Source organism: Bombus pyrosoma, linkage group LG10, assembly GCF_014825855.1.
Source record: "Bombus pyrosoma isolate SC7728 linkage group LG10, ASM1482585v1, whole genome shotgun sequence".
In the NCBI taxonomy this organism is placed as follows: domain Eukaryota; kingdom Metazoa; phylum Arthropoda; class Insecta; order Hymenoptera; family Apidae; genus Bombus; species Bombus pyrosoma.
The window spans coordinates 14,508,222-14,527,638 of NC_057779.1; the positions used below are offsets into that span (position 1 = coordinate 14,508,222).

The following is a 19,417-nucleotide window of genomic DNA, read 5'->3' on the forward strand; positions in this document are numbered from 1 at the left end:
AATATACATATATAATAGTGTGAATAATATATATATGTAAATTCTATGAAATTCAAACTACACGCCAATCGACATTTTTACTTTTGTTTGGTTTTACCCGTCGTCATTTGCTGAATAGAATAAATCACGAGAGAAGAACGATAATTTAGGACTTAGAAAATCGATTCTCCATTTTTCAGATAAAACTTGTAGTAGATTTGTTACTAACTGTTATTGTATTTAATTCAATTGTTCCTAAAATGAACTCGATTTTCCAAAATCGATCGCCTGATTTACCCTCAGGATTTACCTTATTACATATATATAATATCTCGTTAGCATGATCACGCGTTTGCCTCCAGACTCTCCGTAAAAATTGTATTACGCGTGCCTTGCGTTCTGTACCTCGTCCGCGATTCCATTCAGCACCATGATCGAGCCAGAGACTGGCAAACGAACAAAAATATAACTTGACTAAACTAATCTTGGAAATTAATTCCACCGATTGTACAGCCGGCGTGAAACGAAACCATAGCCGAGAAACAATTCGCCGAGATTCACCATGAACGCATCAGCTGCGTCGTTTCCGGTGAATACTGCAAGCATCGAATTGACGTTGGCGAAACCACGTTTTAACGCAGCATGCGCTCGTCCTGTGCGTTCTGAATTTAATACGAGGGTCGTTCTAAGTATGGTAGCTTCCTCTCTTCGAAGCAGACAGGATTGGAAATTCCAAGCGGCCGGAGGAAGACGAAGCAAGTGCCAGGAGACTTCCGTTTGCCAACCGCGAACCCGTTAGCTCGGCTACTCCTTCGAGAATAGAATCCAATTTAAACATGGCACGATTCCCAAGTCATGACACCGACTCGGCCTAACTGGCGCATACTCGCCAACTCTACTTCTGCGCCCGAAATGTAACAGCAAGATATACGCCACGAAATTCGGGCTTGTAAGTGTCAAGGGCTGGCACGTGAACGAAAAGCAAATATTACCGCGGGTGACCTCGTTTCATGCAAACGTCCTTCTCTTTTACTTTACAAATACGTATTACAACTGTTACTCTACACGGATTTCACGAGGATAACAGAATTGGTGATCTTTCGAGTTGAACAAATATCGCCAATGATGCGCTTCCTATCAGAGACGTTTGAAAGGTGCGTCACGGAGATCCTAAGCTCGTGACGCGAATATTTTTGTATGCAACGTAATGATACGATATTCTTATCTAATGCAAAAATAGTCAAAATCTTCACGCCGTGAATTTGGAAGTTCCGCGACGTGCGTTTACAAGCATTCTGATGCGGGAGATTTCATTGTTAATATTCGTTGAGGTTCTAAAATGATGAAAAGGAAGCAACGATTGGGATAATTCATTTTATACAAATTCACCTCAATCCTGTTGCTTTGAATTGTTTTATTATACTACGTTTTATATTATATTATGTTATATGTTATATTATATTATGTTTTATGTTTCAGCTGGTTTTATTATACATGTTAATTTATTAAACGGACGAGTGATAAAATTGTAATAGTCAGTGTATATTAAAATCACTTTAAATACAAGTAAGGAGATACCGTATCTTGTTATAGTTGCTCGCTCAATGTTACTGTTCAACTCTACGGCCGCTATTCGGCTGTACGACTCGCTATAATGATTCGCTGTAATGCTCGCCATACTTTGATTGTCCTAGAGGGCGCGTTCGTCTATTTGTATCAGTCGGTGGACTTACAAAGGTTCAAATGTAACTCCGGTTGACGATTACAAATAACAGAGATAATATTTTGTTCGGAATTCATTTACTTTTGAACTTAGCAGAGCAAAATAATGTTGACACTCCAAGGCCAACAGTACGAGTCACTCCCGATTCAAATTTTCCGTTGACTCATGTGCCGCTACAGGAGGGCACGTTTTTTCTTAAATAAATTTGCAAAGTTTCTGTAACGTATGAAATTTTTCATTAGGACGATACATAGGAAAATATAACAATATAATTGAGAATCGAAATTCTATTCATCTGCCTCGTTTGCTGGCTGACATTGACTAATTTGTCGCGACAAAATGATATAAAGTGTAGAAGAGCCGGACCATTGAAGAACTTGAAGAAAGTGACGTAAAAGAGAATAGTTTGCGTCCGGAAAAATGTCAACAATTTTTCGAGAAAGAAGTTCAAAAATCAGCGAGTACATAGAATGTTCTTAAAAAATGAAGGATAATAAATTATTAATTATTACGCATCACAGGAGCCATTTGTTCACCCTGAAATATAAATTTAAATATTGTAAAACCACAAAGTAGAAGTATGCATTTCACGAAGATAAAAATGAAACGTGTAATTAATCCTTGGAAGATAGAAACGACATATGTAATTAATTTCTGAAAGATAAGAATGACATATGTAATTAATTGCTTTTGAGATTTATTGATCGCCTGCATTTTTACACTTTATTTCTCCGTGGCATGTTAAAATGCTAAATTGGCCATTTTCAGTACAATTGAATCTAATTTGGTAAATAGAAATACGTTTTATAATGTTTTATGATATCGCCGTTACAAGTATGGTTTTAAGTGGTTCCATATTTTCTGCCAGAACATTTATTTCCACTTATGAGCGGCTGCATAATAGCTACGTTTTTCACCCTGGCATTAATACGTGTAATAAGCATAGCATCCTGTAACAAAGAGATTTAAAACCATATTCAATAGGTATCAGAAGTGATATTTATTTATTTAATTCACATATATTGGAATTTTAACTAGGAGCCATGAACACTTATTAATAACACAAAATATAATACCAAAAAAGAATTGCGATAAAACAGATCAAAACGATGAAACAGACAAATGGAATTAAGTGGTAGTGCAGATATAATTAAACTTAACGTCTTTGTTCCGTTTTGGTGAAATTAAAAAGTTGCATAATGCAAAATATGATAATATGTATAATCATTAAACAACACAAGAGAATCATATGAGAGGCCTTATTTTTCATTTTACATTGACGCGTGTATAACAAACAAATCATACCATGTATACAGATAACAGATAATCTTCATTTTCCATCATTTCCTATTAAAATTCACTTATTTAATCGTAAAGTATCATGAAAATAAAAAAAAAAAACCAGTAAGGATAGTAAATCGAAAGTTCGTCCAAAGCCGAGAGGCACGGACTAGAATCAATAATAATAATAATAATAATAAAAACCAATGAAAATGTACTTGGAATTTTCTCCTCTGATCTTCGGTTGCTGTCACGAGCTGACAACAGACAATCTCTTTGATTTAGAGAGGCGAGAATATAACATCTTAAGATCCTATAAAAATAAATTCAATCTAAAACGTTCAATATTCAATAAAAAGCAATTCAAATAAAAGTCAATTCATAATTGAGCGAAATCGTTGGCGTAAAATTCAATTGGCTCGATAAAATATTTTTTATGAATATTTCACGGCACAATGGAAGACAAATGTAACAAAGAAGAATCTCAACGAATGGTTTGCTCGAAAGAACGGGAAACTTTTTGCCATTTAATGGCCGTAGACACGTAATATAACGATAAAACTTTATTTCACGATCATCGACAATTACACGAATTTTCCTTAAGGACAGGAAACTCGGCGAATTCTAAATTGCACGCCGAACGTTACCGCGAATTCTAGCGCAGTTAATGACGATGACTTTCTGATCGTTGAAAAGACACAAAGACGTACGCTCGTTGAGGTTGAAGAGGTGCACGGGCCAACGTACCTCTAAAAACGACACGGAGGGAAGTTCTATTCATCGAGAAATTGGAGAGCAGTCTAGTAGCGAAGGCTTAACGAATTCTAGCTTTCTATAAATATTTAGCATCAGATGTTGCTTTGGTTTTAGTTTGACCGTTTCACGATGCTCGCTCACTGCTACGATCTTTAGGATGGGAGGATTTATTCGAAATACTTCGCGTTCAAGATGATTACTCTCCTTCTCGTTATATATAATTTGCAGAGAGACGATGCGTCAAATTAGAATGAAACAGAGTTCTTAATTAACTCTGGTTCTTACGTTCGTGTTGAAAAATATAGCGAGAAGAATTACGTTAGAGGACACACGAGGCGTAAATCCTAACGTAAATGAAATCGTGCAAATATACGATGCATCAAATACAATTTTTGGTTGTAATATAATTTTCATAAATATTTGACAAATAATATTTCTGCGTGAAATATTCTTCTATCTTTTATTTTTAAATAGATTTTAATATACTATGATAAATTATTATTTAATCTATTTATGATTTATTTAATTTATTCAATTTATTTATGAAAAACTATTTATGTAAGTTCATATTTTTATGAGGAAGAAGGAAATGAAACCTAGACAGAAGTTAAGTTAAATATTCTGGATATTTTTACATTTCCAAGTTTGCTATTACTACACGAAAATCCGCGGTCTACTAATAATCATTGCTAATATCGCAACTAATATGCCACTTAATGAACGTAAATTGATGAATAATAATGAACACGATGTAGGTAAATCTTTGAGCGCAACAGTTTTGTTACAAGTCGAGTCCGCGTCTCGGAATCACGAGAAGTTTGCCGATTTAATTAAGAAAATCGCGTGCCTGGCGTTTTAAATCGAACAGTCGAACGAAAAACTAATAAGAAAATGATACGTAGGAATTTGCATAAAGCTTGGCGGAAGCGACATCATGGAATAATAATCGAATTTAATTTCCACGTAACGCAGAAACGCGAGGAAAATGATTGGAAGGAAGTGGAAGCTAGCCAGTGGAAAATAACATCGTTCCGCATAAAATCCGTGATTACTCCGATGCGCTTTCGCTCTATCGTAAAATTGAACGAGAGAATATCGCGCTTTCTTTCTTTCGTCAATTCAGTCGCGTCACAGCATCGTTTAATTGCATCTAGTTTCCCTTCATTTGGATATTACTCTTTCTACAGCAAAATAAAATGCGTTTCTCTTTTTTTCAATTTACTTACTCACAGTTACTAATTATTAGCAACTACAGTTGTATACAATTGTATTTCATCTCGTTGGCCTACGACATAGACAATATTATGTTAGACTAACACGCTACATATTTACCTTTGCTATCATAAATATGTACAACATTTATCAATGTGTGAGTTATTAAACGACTACAGTTGTATGCAATTGTATTTCATCTTGTTGGCCTACAACATAGACAATATTATGTTAGACTAGCACGCTACATATTTACCTTTGCTATCATAAATATGTACAGCATTTAGCAATGTGTGAGTTATTAAACGACTACAGTTGTATGCAATTGTATTTCATCTCGCTGGCTTACGATATAGACAATTTCATATTGGACTAGTGTACTGTTTACTTTTACTGTTTGCTCATACATACATGTACGAGGTTTACGTTGTATTAGTTGACATGTTTGTATACCTATAACTAGACTGCGGCTGTTTTTTTAAATTCAAAGTTTTAATATAAATACGAATAAAGAAATGGAACTTAACACTTTGACTGCCACGTTGGTTATATACGACCGGCCACGGTTTCTCCTGTGACGGTAGGTGGTCATTGGTGACCGGAGCGCTTGAACTTCTTACAATTATAAAAATTCAATGAAAAGTGACAGTTAGGGCATTTTGAATATAACCGATAAATAGAAGATACTTTGAAATAAAAAGTGCCCCATTGAACGATTAAACATTTTTATTGGAACAACAATAAAAAAAAATGAGAACAAATCTTGCATCTAACGGTGCACTGTGTTTGCATGTATATCTTTATGGGGTAATCTACGAATATTATTATAAACACAGCTTAGAAAATAATCGTAAATATTGCTTTATAATCGTATAATTGAAGTTAGAAGTGTGCACATACCTTACTATTATATATACAATGAGCAAATACTGTTTACTAATATCTTCTACACGTTTCAACAATATATTCTGCACGTTTTGCTTGCGACGAAATAACGAATTCGAATGGTTTGTTGAAATAAACTGTTGTTATTTCTGTATTCAAAGGTAGGGTCATATTAGCTGTTATTTTATTCTTTGGATAAATCTATCACACCGTTCTGAGCCGAAAAACTTTATGCACTTTCTTATATGGACTAGGGATAAAAACAAAAGAACATCTAAAACATATCGATTAAATCTATCGATTGTATCTAGAACTATTTTCTAGTTACTATTTATTGTAACTAGCGCATCTGCATATGGATGGCGAGCGCGAACTCACGTTGTCATTTTCAACGTAAACGAAGTCTTGTTACAATATGTCGCTATCAACTACCAACAAGATAAACGGTTCATTGGGGAAGAATGTTGTCTTACATCATCGATTTATTATTATTTTGCCATTATATACTTTGAATAATAAAAATACTTCTATGGCGTCCTGAGCGAAACATGTGATTTCGACGTGACAGTCAAAGAGTTAATTTCCAAATATTATAACAGATGCTTTATTTCGCACGTTTCATATATTTTCGTGTATTATATGAATTGCGTGCATTTCTGCACCTTCAATTTTACCATAAATGAATAAATATCCGCAGTCTACTTGTAACGCGTGTCGGTAGTAGTGAATGACGTTACTTCTCTGCGATTAGATTAGTTTAAAGCTAAAACTTTAGGGACGCGTCTGTTAGGAACTGAGAGAAACGTTTTGTTCCTTTCTTCTTACGTAGGATCTGCTTTAGGTTGCTTGGAATCTTCAGTTGTCGTCCTTCGTTAAAATGTATTCTGTTCGAGATTATAACTTTGGAGCTGATATCTACCATTATAAATATGAATTAAGTTAAGTAATGCACATAAATGTATGAAGATAAATACTATGTATTTTGCTTCTCTTGAAAAATTCTATGTTTTGAGAGAAAAAAAAACACGATTCTTTATATTTAATCTCGTATAAAATACAACTCTTGAAGGCACAATTTAACCTTCCTGCGATTCTGAAATTTTTATATTGCAATGTTACTTTCATTTTGGGTAACGAGGAAGATTAATGTTTCAGAAGAAAGTTTAACATGGAACTGAAATGAGAAATCACGCAGACTAGCAACAACTTTTTCGTACATTGCTCAAACTTGAGGTTTGAGGATTATTAACGTTAGGAAAATACAATTGGATGGAAAATGATGATTGGAAGAAAAAAATGCAGTTTATTAGGAGGATTAAATACATCAGAAACAGAATTATAAACAATTATGGTTTCTATTTATTTTATTTTTTTATTATTATAATTACCATATACTGGAACTTGAAATTCAGAAATTCTAATGTAGAAAAAATGTTCGATAAAGAATCGCGATCGAATATATTTACACGCGATTTTACAAGAAAATTAGATTCGTGTCGATAATTGTGTTCATTAGCTGTATATGAATAATCGATAATAATATTACGTTAAATGTGTGCTGGGAAAGTTCATAATAATATCAGGCACGATAATTCTATTGACCTAATATAATTAGACCACGAGTCAACGACGCGGTGAATTCACGGATTTTTGCTTCAGCTCGAAATTGCACGGCCCAAGGTAACTTACGATACACAATTGTATCGCAATTGGTTACCCGCTAAATTAATTTTGGTCGTGCATGTTATTATATATTCTTCTCTCCCTCTCATTTTAATAATATTTAACGAGCAACCTTTTCTTTCTAATTTTAGATCATTTCCAAAGTTACTTATACTATAATTTTATTATTTCGTTTCTATATTATAAAGTCGTATATCATACAATATATACAATATAATATAATATCATTATAATATTAATGAAATAAAAGGAAATAAAAAATTAAACAGTGTTACAATATAATTATAATATTAACACTAGAACTACCGACAGTTAAAACAAAGCTATTTCTATCAAAACCAGTCAAAATGTTTTTAAAAAATACGTAATAGTAGAATATTTTTATATTTATTGATTTATTACTTTCTTACACAAAAGGATGTCATATATTCTTACAAATATTATGTAGTACATTTTTGGTTATACCAATTGCATTATATTTGGTTTATGCCAATCATTTTGACCGGTATTGATATAAATAGCCTTGATACGGAATTATTTTGAATTTGAATGCATAAAAAACACAATAAGATTCCTTATATTATTCCTTTAGTTATCACTACGAAAGTCATTACACCATAAAATGTAAAAGAATGTAACACGAAGTAGGAATTTGAAAATAAAATTGTAAAACCAGTCATTTTCACTGGTGTGCTAGTTCCAGTGTTAATGTAATATTTTTTTAATAAACATAGATTAACAGCGAAATTACGAAGAAAATATAGCGGCCAATGTAAATTTGAAGGAAAAAGTTGCTGATTCGAGAAACAGTTGGGCATGTCGTCTCTTGAAAGCGCTCCGCACGGAATAAGATAAAATTAAAAGAGTAAAGCCGCCCTTGGACGACACTATAATACTTGCATTCGATCGATCGTTCAGATAATAGAAGGAATTTGTCTGTGCAATTTCAGTCGACTTTGACAATTTCTCGGTAATGATGAGGGCGTTCCAAGAGGAGAAAGAGCTTCTTCCCTCTACACAGGAAAACGTATCTGAATCTTAAAATATTAGACTCACTGAAATTCTTATAATCAGACATGGAATAATTTATTTTATGTGTCTTTTTCTTTCTAGATATTCCGAGAAATAATGTAATATAATGTTTTATATCTCTGCCAACTTTTTAAACAAACGCAATATACGGAAAAGGATTCAAAAGGCTAAAATTTCTTATGTTAAACAAAAGTAAAATTATTATAAAACGAGAGGAATTATTTTCTCTCCTTTCGTTTTTGTATTATTTTAATTGAGATCCGTTTTTAGTTTACAAAAACCATAACGTCGTGCAATGAAAAAATGTTAGTTTGCTAATATGTATATAAAGTGACCAGATGATCCATGCGACTAACTACAAACCCGTTGTCTCAAAACTTGCACAATTCGTGTCAACAGCCATAAAATTGACACAAGTAAAAGATTGAATTTATAATTAGAATATTTCACTTATCTCCATTTAGTTGATTCTCATTTCAATTTGTTCTGTTTCAACGAATTGTCCATACTCTTCGTACCGACTCATCGTGCGTGTTACAACCGTTCGCAGAGAGACGCGAGAGAGGCGTAAATTCTCGCTACGATTCTGATACTCGACGCCGCGAATCAGTCGTTCCCCTGTTTCGATTAGGATAACAGAGGTAGTTCAAATGATTGTAACACTGAATTAACAGGGCTAATATAAGCTTCTATTTTTAACAATATTTAAAATTATAATTAACATGTTACAAATGATTTAACGATGATACAATTAGATTGTTACTGTATTTCTCCATGTATTCGTTTCTCTAAGTGACCTCGATTTTATTCCTCTGAATCTCTCGATGCATTCGGTTTGAATCCTCATTTGCCACTGACTGCCCTTCGATTTTGTCCTTTGTCTTCTCTTGGAGACGACCCCCACCGCGCTCGGGTCTCGCAACCGTTCGCGGCTATGGTCACGTATGCCACTGTTTTTATGTAGATAAAATAACGGACCGAAGGCGAATCGATGTTTCTAGAACTCGCTGCTTGACGACAACCCTGCTGTTTATCGCTAGTTTATCGCTATTTTGTGTATATCTCGTCATGTAAGACGATCTGTCTGCAACACTGTAGTACCAAGAAAGACGGTTAGGAACACGGCCTATAGTGAGCCTCGGGGCGTAACAGTGCGTACAATCTTTTATTGCCTATACTTCTTCCTCCAAAATCAATTTTCCTGCAAAATTTAAAAATCAATTAGGCAGACGAAACTCACCTGATTATTTTCTAGGCCGAAGTATTCTTCCCTTTGTATTTCATCCTTGCGTTATGGCTTTCCAATAAAGTCTTCAAACTCCTGTCATCTTGTTCGTAACCATCGAACAGTTATATTATAAAATATTTCAGAGAGAACTGAAGTCCATTCAACGAGTCGATGTAAACAGCAGCTATAAATAGAATATTCACATGTCGAAGCACACGAGAAAGCCTGACAGCTATCAAACGCTGGTCGTTTGTTTACATCGCAAACGGTTTGTTTCTCAGTCCCAAAAATCGTACTGAGTTCGCGCGGAAACTGCGATGAGTGCGATATCTAAGCCACTGCTGCCACTACGCCCACGTCTCGTTTACATGTCACTAGATGCGCAAGCTCATACCTGGTATCTCGACTCGTTAATCGGACCATTGCGAGAAAATACCACGGGCGAGTCCAGGGTAGTCGCGTTTGCAGCAAATTCTGTGTCTTTTTTTTTATTTATTTAATTTGTACTTTACAATTTGTCCGGCTGGACAGTCGTTAAATTCTTCTAATTCACAGAGATTCTGTCTATTCGGAACTCGCGTAGTTTCGCTTCGACGATTGTACAAAGAATGCTCGAATCTACTAGACGTCGCGGTCACCAGACGTTGGAGTCTGCTAGCCCACGACACCGCACGGGGGATGCCCTAATTTATGGCAAGAGTTTACGCTTTCTCTTGCCACAGCCGGGTGTGACGAAGGCCATGCGACTGTCTCAGGCGTTCGAACTTCACATTCTCTTACACCACACAGACTAATGCTGTGCATGCAGCACCTACTCCTACGTATCATATCTTGTAGGATTCGCCTAATTGCGATAAAAGGAGAGGCGCTGAAATCCTTACTGGCAGCAACAAATCTATCTGTACGCGATACAAATCCTTGAGTGCACTTGCAACTTGGCTTTGCTGCGGATTGCGGACAACTGATGTTTCTCGTCCCGCTGCTTTCCGCTACTCGTCCAATGGAAGAAGAATCCTCTCCGTGACAAGAAAAATATATAAGGGATGATGGTTTTCTTTTACAGTGAAAATATGATATCACCGTAACTCAAAATAGATGAGACGATCGAAATGACAAACGTTCCACATGGGAATCCGCTACTATGTAATTGCAGCTGTACTTATTCCCCGAGTTTTATCGTATAGCCGACCTAGAGCGAACACTTTGGACGAAATTGTTATGTGGCATGCGGCAATAAACTTTTGTAGCCAATTGTTTTTCTTTGGATATGATTTAGCGATATACTTAATTCTTAGACAAAGGCAGTATCGATTTTAAGCCTTTGCCTGTATTTGCTTGATGAATCGTGTTTGACGAGTGTGATGGTGGACTCGTAACACGATACCGGTTTTGTGAAACGCTGTGGAAATTTGTATGAAAAATGTGGCAGTCCCGTCTTTGAATATCAAGCGTCGTGTCGCTGTACTTTCTTATTTTGCAGGTGGAATTCGCGGAGGAAATCGAGGTCACAATATCTTTAAATCATTGACGACCAAGCGATGATATAGCTTGCGAAACATAGATAAACGTAACGCTGCTAAGAAACGTAAATGAAGCAAGTGCAAATACAAAGAACGTATCGGAATAATAAATAATTATAAAATACCATTAGACAAATTGGAGATACAAAACCGATCTTTCCAATTTGAAGAAGATATAGTTCACCGTAACGCTACAAATGCTTCAATTTCTTCGAAATTCGTAAAATTGTAGGACCTGGGTGGAAAAAGAATAGCAAAACGAAAATAGAGCAAAATATTCAAAAAATTCTTGCGTTTATGTGAAATCTTTTTGTAACGCAGTTTCAATAGAATTCAATAAAGTGAATCGATCAGAAGGAAGCTGCAATGAAATGTCGCGTTAACGCGACGTTGGACTTTATGGGTTAATGCACAATTAAATATTCAATACTCGGTACAATGATATACAATATACACACAGATATTTAATAAATTAAATTTACATTTTAGATAGTGCGAGTTATTTGTTTCGTATATTAAATCTTTCGTCTTACATTTCAACTTGTAATGTAAAATTAAAATATTTAAAACGTAAGATACATCAAACATGACAGATAAAGAGTAAATAAAAATATGAAAATAATTCATGTCTAAATTTAAAGCAAATCTACTTTCGCAGAGTTAACATTTTTTTTTTTTTTTTTTTTTGTTGGTTGTGCAACATCGTATAATCCGTGATTCCCTTGTAGAAAGAGATAGAAATAAGATTTCTAATTTTCTTCGAATACTTGCAAGCTCGATAGCGTTGCTAGCAGCATGTTTTTTCCGTGAAAAGAGCGTTTCATTCGACGATTCACAACGTGATGTAACTTTCCCCATAACTCTGGGATTAGATTTAAGCGGATTTTGCAGAAAGCTAGCCACCAACCGAGAAATCTTTTCAAGGCCTTGGGAAAGCTTTGCAACGATACTCATCTCTAATGTGTAAATATTATCAAGCTTCGCGTCTTTATTATGATAAACCCGTTACGGGCATATCTTTCTCTAACTTGACAGAAAGTTACGTCTCTCATAACGTTCTTATCCCGTGACTTTTTCGCTACAGTGTCCCTTCGCCAACATCGGACAATTCTGGTCTCTAACTGCTTCTGTTTATTTATTTACTGCTTATTTATTTTACTTATTTCTCTGGCAGTAAAAAAGATCATTCGATAGACAGAGAAGAGCTAAAGCGTTTAAAATTGGTAAATTTGATGGAGAAGAAGCTGCAAAAGCTCGTCTTTACGCTTGTTATTAATTAAACCAACGATATTTCAAGCGTAGATATAATGTAAAAGGATAAACTTTGACAAAGATATACAGCACATGTTACCACATTGCAAACTGGAATCTTTATTTTATTCAATCAATTTATGACAAAGGCATGTCTTTAATTTAAATCAATTTTATTTTATGTTATTTTATTTGACTGTCTTTTTGAACGTTCTTATTTAATTCATAAATATAGAGAAACCTAACAATGTATAATATTAATACTTTGTTAAAGACTAAGTATACCTAAATTTATAAATTTTATTCATCTTGGATCATATTTTTTGTCTTAACTATTTTAATTTTACGTTATTCGTTAGTTAATGTAATGTTACATTAACAAAATGTAATTATGCCCTATATATGTAATAATAGTAAACCTTACAACAATAATATTTATAAATAAATGCTATACCATAATTAAGCGCTGTAATATAATTAACAATATCGTTGGAATCAAATACTTAAAATTAAATCACAATTATTCAACGTTCGACAGACGTGAATTCATAACGAGGATTAGATCCTTAGAAGACTAGAAGATCCTTAGAAGATGCAAGGCTAGAACTGATAGAAAAAATTGCTAAAATAAATCTTGTATGCTAATACAAAATTGCAGAACGTGTCTTTTTTTCTTAAAACATAGCGTAAGCAAGTTTTCAACGAATGGCAAAAAGATCCTGGTAATTGAGCATAACCGGAAAATCTGCCACAATTAGCAAACTAGGCAGAGGTATTTCAAACCAACTGGCTTATCATGTTAAATGAACCACGCAAATATTAAAGCCTTGGCACGTGACTTCACGCCGTGGATTCTCTTTCTTCGTCGCTCTGCCTTGCCCATTGTCTCTATTCAGGCCACACCATCTCTGTCATTTTCACTGACATTCCGGTTCAAGTGGGCAATAATGTCGTTAGCCGAGCTAAGTAAATTTTGTCACCTCGAAGAGTCGTTCCTCTTCGCTAGACACGGTTCAACTAACGCCTGCATAGACTACACATCCATTATGCTTTCAGTGTAAGTAGGAAGAAATACAGCGCAAAATCGTATTGGCGTTGATAAAGTGGCCAAGTTAACATAAAATTTTCTTAGCGATTATTAATTAAAACCGTAATTTACCAATTAAAATATCCAGTTTCCGAGGATTCGGAATATTCTCTTTTCCGATATTAGCCGAAAATCGATTTTTCACAAAAATCCTGTACCTTACGTCGACTGCAGAGCCTCTGCAGTCGAGAAGAAACTTTAGAACAGCGCTCATCGTTCTATTGAAGGAGATCGTAGTGAAATTGTAAGCTCTTAGCACGTCTAATCGAACCGATTGTCAGCAGCTAGGAATAAAGTACGGAATGTTATCCTTTTGTTCATATTGGACGTAAGAGCAATTTCGAGCTTTGTCCTGAAAACGTGAACAAGATGAAATTCAAACTTCGAAGTAACTGCGCCATGTACTTCTGTGAATAACGCTTTTCTTTTTAAATTATTTTTGAGAATCCAGTTTGTAAATTGGAAGAGCAAAGAGATAGATGTAACTTTCAAAAAGATAAAATTGAGAACTATAATTGGACGATTGAAAAATGTAATCGGACGATTCGAGATCTAAATCATTTTGAAAAGATCCCTATCAACATGCATACAGTGTGTATTTTATATTTACGTATTGTATAACGTATTTTATAAAGATATTATTAAAGATATATTACACGGCATCAAGTCTGATTCAGACTAATAAACTAATAGTTGAAGGCTAATAGAATCAATGAATGAATTATTAATAGCCGAAGATGTTGTTGAGAATCGTGGATCTTAATCGCCGAAATAAATCTATAAGGACAATTAGATTACACTTAGAATTGATATCAAAATAGTTTCAGATGTATTTAGTACGCGATTTACAAGATCTTCGTCGATATACATTTGCACGCGTCTCAGCACTCTCTTTGTTCGCCATCTTCTATACCACACTACTACCTGAACAGTTGCATTCGAGACGCTGTGCACGCACATACTTCCACACACTCATACTCATATATGCGTGTCACTACTACGCGGCTAATCTAGTTTAGCACACAAAGTTGCACATATCTCAATAGATGTGTTGCACTTTCGATTCTCTTTGCTCCAGCGAAAATTGATAATTTAAAGTAATGTAATAAAAATCGAGGAATCATTGGAAAATCTTTTTATTATTTCATGCTTTCTGCAACCAGATATTCATAAACTACGGATGTATTGCAAATCACTGAACTTTTAATAAAGTTACGGTTATATGAATTATTCTCAAAATTTTTGAAGTACATTTGGAATATTTTCTTCAATGTTATTTATATCAATAATTCGTCAAAAATGTATCTGCTGCGCTTGACCATGTAATACACTTACGGATTTACGCGTCGTGTATTAATACGCCATGAAAAGTTCGTAATATCGAGAAAATAATACTGGACAGTATTTTAATAAAATTTGAATAGCCATCGTTTCGATCAATCCGATCTTTCAATAGAGACGTCCAATCGTGAAAATACCTTTAATGAAGAAAAACGCTTTGAGAAGGAATCCACGCATAATCTTTTTCGTAAAATATTCCTCCGGTGGATACGTCCCTGTTCAAATACTCTGACGGCGAGCAAACCAAGCGATAGGTGGAAAAATAATTTCTTTTTCTCTGAATAAGAATCAATATTTAAGACTAGCACATCGCTTTTTAACTTGTTGAATACGCTTTTGAAAGAAGAATTTCTTACGCCTTCTTCCCCTAAGTAATTAAAGCCCCTTCAAAGAGAAATTATTTTAAAGTTTCCTTCAAGCGAGAGTTTCGTCACCCTTTATAGATTAGGTTAGATTATTGCTAGACAAATAAAAAATAGTTTCAGCGGATAGACGTACTACCACGTATTCCATAACTTTCTACCGCACGCTGCTACCTTTCATGAATATCAACTTATACGGTTGACAGATAAAATCAGTTTCGAATATGAAATTCAATATGGCTCAGGGTACCAAGTATATCACTGTGTCTGTAAGTCTCTTCTTTTCTACATTTCTCAGTTATTTGTTGCAATAATATGAAACATAATTAATAACATAATTAATGTTATAATAATATTAAATCGCGCATTAAGTTCGCGCTGCTTTCTCTAAACGAACATTCGAGGACCATTGCATTATATCGAAATATGATTGTGTCGAAATAAAATTAATCTCTTACGAAAATCTGTATTCGTATTTTTGCGTTTTTTGAATTATTTGATTTTATTATTTGCGACAAAGGCTTCCAAGCACCGAAATATATAACGTTCCAATAACAGTGCAGAAATTTCCCGATACTTTCAAATATCATAAACTCGAACAAAATTGTATTTAATAATGGACATTGAATGTTCTGGACTTTGTATAAAGCTCCGGAGACAAGGAGCTACTGCATAATATTCTCTAAATATAGAAATATTTGCAACAATAATGCTGCTGTATTATACTATGCCTGGTATCCAAAATTTCATATACAGGGTATCGCATGTAGAATAATCTCCTGCTGATCCTTTACTCGTACCTAGTCGACAATTATCCAGTTTCAAGAATATTTTCCAATTCTTCAAACTCGACTTTCTCAGAAAGAAAGCGTCATACAAAAACATCTTCTATTAGGTCGTCCGAAAAGTTCCTTTCTTTTTATAAGTAAATAATGGGTGCACAACATTTTTCGTTTTATATTATTTTGCCGAATATTTATTTTATCGAATTATGATCCATTTTATTCTATTAAGATAAAAATCACAACGTTTTATAGATTAGGTTTCATGTTTGTATAAACATCGTCGATTGCACCATGATTGCCGGGACACCCTATATAATTTCGAATGAGAAAATACCACGTAATATCCTCTAAATGCAAGAACATTTGGCAACAGTGGAGATTGAATCGAACGATAAGTTTCAATTTAAAGGAAAGTTCGTGGAAACACAATAAGCCAAAACTACGAAATGCTTAGGGAGCCAGAGTCTCTTCGCTTCTCGGCTTTGCTTTCCTCTTCCTTAGAAGCCGGTGTCTGTCTGGCTTCTACTCTTTCTCCAAACAGGCTGTTCGAGTGGACAGTGACGTCGTTACTCTCGCTAAGTAAATTTCATCGCGTCGAGCACCACTCTTCGTCGGTTCTCCACTTGTCATGGTTTAGAGACGGAGACGACGGTAGCGCGATAGCATCCTGATGTCAAAACGCGGCAACGGCCGACGAGGCACAAAAGTCGACACAAAGGCGCATTCGCTTCCGTTGGAAACGCGCTGTTCGCGAATCCCCGAAGGGGAAGGGGACAATGAGTGGCATTTACATTTAGAGAGATCGCGATTCGTGATGCAGCCGTGAATAAAGGAACGATAAAAGGACGATAGCGTAGGCGGAGTACGATTACGGTGCAATTAAAAAGTTGGCCAATGCTAGCTGTATAGAAACTGCGCTGTGTAAATGTTTGACTTTCGTTTGAAAATCTGCTAAACTTTGCTCGCAAGTACGCGTCACGACTCGTCAAATCGTAGCTAAATAACGAAGTGTGCGGTTCGAGTCTTCGAATTCAGGCCAAATGATAGTCGTATTTTAAAAAGAAGAACGGGTTTCTTTTATCGTATGTGGACGTCGTATTTAAGTGTATGTGGATGTATCGTATTTAACGTCGCACTAACCGCCAAGTTATTGGCAACGAAGACGAATATTCTTAAAGTATCGCGTCAATTATTTTGGTTTCCTCAATGACTTTTTAATGAATCGTTGGACTCCGGACGCTGGATATTTGACAACACTGAATTTGAAAAGTTGCAGGTTTTATTCATAACGGCCAACTGCACGCTAGTACCGACTATTTACAAAATTCACTCCTGCTCTATCACGGAGAAGTGGTTCTTATAGTCTAGTGGTGAGGATGAGTAATGTGGTCAGAACAACGGTTAGGGAGGAATGACGGGGAAAAAATGGGTCGAAGTTTGGCATGATTTAGGAAGGAGAAAGAGAGGTTAGGGTTGCAGGATGAGTCTATGATGTTTGTTGCAGTACGAATAAGGAGTTGATCAGCCAATAGAATTTCAGCAGGATCTGATCGATATAATTGTTGACGTTGGTTTTAATACACGGTTTCAGTAAAAACGATGATTGTTTATCTGAACGATAGAGAGATTAAGTTATTGGAATAATTTGTACGTTTAATATACCGAGAAATTTATACGTCTTAAGTGCAATTTAATTTATTTGTTCGTTTAATTACTGTTAGGAAAATTCAAGGGCTCACTATGAACGCAAATTAATGAAAGTGAGGAATAAGAAGAAGAAGATTAATAACGAAACTCTATAGCTATTTGTTTTACTATATTTTAACATTTTTAAAGAGATTTGCTAGATTTTAAAGCTACGAATATTATAATTGTATAAATTCTATTCAACAGCACGTGACGATATTTAAAAACTATAAGTGTAAAGCTTATTTTTACGTATTAATTACTATGACATTGAAGTAATTTACCACACAATCTCCCCCCTATCTTTCTCAATTTAACGTTCAGTACAAGAATTTAACAGTTTAATATTTAATACCTTACAATGATAAATAATTTAATCATGCAAATGCGACAATTGTCCATTTTCAATGCAAATTACCAATCTTCCAGCTTGTGATATGTATTCAAGCACAATAATAATTTGCTAATTTACGTGCATAAGCCAGACTCGATATAATAGAACGTCGATTAACGGACCGTTCGATTATTGGAACGCCGAATAATGGAAAATTTGCAGATAGTCCCTTGAAAGGAAAATTGGAAAACACGGATAGAAACAGAATAGAAACTGGAAAAAGTCTTCGTATTTTTATTCAAAAGTTTTCATTCTTTTTTTTTTAATATCGATCGTTACAAAATAATTCCAAGCCAACGATATTTCCTCAGACGAAAATTATTCGATTATCCGAACAACGTGTGCCACGATCAGTTTGAATAATTGTGATTCTACTGCGTTATATTTATTGTTGAAGGTCACCGCTTTTAAGAAAACTACATCTGGTCTTTTTAGCTTTCTAAAGCACTGAAGCCATCGACAGCGTATAAATAAAAGACTGCGATGAAGGCAGACCATAAACAGTCGACAAGCGACGTTGGCTTCGGGGTTTTTTCAGTTATAGAGTAACACTGCTAGCGTGCGGATCTGGACCAGTTCATATTATTATTTCAATTTTTGTACTTCTCACTTCCGTATTTCAAATATATTTTTCTACCTTATAAGTTATCCACGCGTCTCTCTCATTATACATCTAATAACCTCGACATTTATGTAATATTACGAGTACATTATTTCAAAGATTTCAATTCTCCATATGCGCCACTAAATATGAAACTGATGTAAATCAGATATTTTTCATGCACGAGTCGCTTCATCTAGTTTTAACAATCTCATTCTGTCTTATTCTCCTATCTTAGTCTTCTTGACCTTATTGGCTGACCGTATAATATCTAAAGCGGAACATTTATCGCAATATTTAATAAATGAAGCAAATTTCTATTTTCTTTTTGGGTTGAAATTTGGCAAACCAATTTTGACACTGCCTTTCTTTCGAGGCTTCACTCTCATATTCGCCAAGTAACTTCTTATGTGCTTGCGATGCGTTCTTGACATTTTGGAAATAATATCGCGTCTTGTTCTTTACTTTCCACTTCTTTATTATTTCCATAAGAAAATAAAAATACGGAATTGATAAAGGTGTGCCTGGGGAAATGGCCAAGAAGGGAAAAGAGCAAGAAAGAGAAAAAAAGGATTAGAAGAGGTGAAAAATGAAGGGCACAGATGGAAGCA

At 34.8% G+C, this 19,417-nt stretch overlaps 1 protein-coding gene across 11 annotated transcripts in view; it reads left to right on the forward strand.

The window, feature by feature from the left end:
- Positions 1 to 19,417, forward strand: part of LOC122571989 (acetylcholine receptor subunit alpha-like) — a 398,975-nt gene that overhangs the window by 343,094 nt on the left and 36,464 nt on the right. The window lies entirely within an intron of this gene.